Source organism: Colobus angolensis, unplaced genomic scaffold (genome assembly GCF_000951035.1).
Source record: "Colobus angolensis palliatus isolate OR3802 unplaced genomic scaffold, Cang.pa_1.0 Scaffold39, whole genome shotgun sequence".
Classification (NCBI taxonomy): Eukaryota; Metazoa; Chordata; class Mammalia; order Primates; family Cercopithecidae; genus Colobus; species Colobus angolensis.
This window is the reverse complement of record NW_012117265.1, coordinates 3,666,640-3,667,317: the sequence shown is the minus strand read 5'-3', so window position 1 is coordinate 3,667,317 and position 678 is coordinate 3,666,640.

Genomic DNA, 678 nt, shown 5'->3' with positions numbered 1-678 from the left:
ATTGATTGAGACCTGTCTCAGATACTTTTTGGTTTACAAATTGTTTGACTGAATTGAGGAAGGAAGGCCCTTGTTCCACCAGCCCTGGCAAACCTGGAATCTGGTATGGAGTGCTCCCCAAAGATATAGATGCAGGAGACTGTGTAATTATCCAAAGTTTCCAGTTACCTTGCAGGCATTTAAAGTTGGTAACTGACAGTGAGGCAGGAGAACAAGGAAAATGAAGCAGAAGAAGAGCAAAGGGAATTAAACGTTGGATAAAGGGCAAAATAAGTAAAAGCAAACAGCAGAGAGCAGACGCAAGGTGAAGGGGCGGGTGAGCAAGAAGCAAGATAAATAGCAGAAGCTGAGGAGAGAAAACAAAAGGAAGATTAAAAACTGAGTAAAAATCCCATGGCCGGGAAAATCAGGACGAAACCAGTAAGGAACAGCTCTTTAGGCATAAGCATGCGCATTAAAGACAAAAAGTATCCTTAACATAAGGGTAACTAGCTCATTAGCGCTCATGCATATGGACGGCATATCATGCACGTACTTAAAATTATGGAATGAAGACAGCCCTCAAGCGCACAGGGGCCAAAGTAACTAAGCAACACACCTATCATTCAAAAAGGTAGACACTGGCTACAAATTAGGCAGCCTTGGGAAAAGAAGCCTGGTCAACATGGTGAAACACCA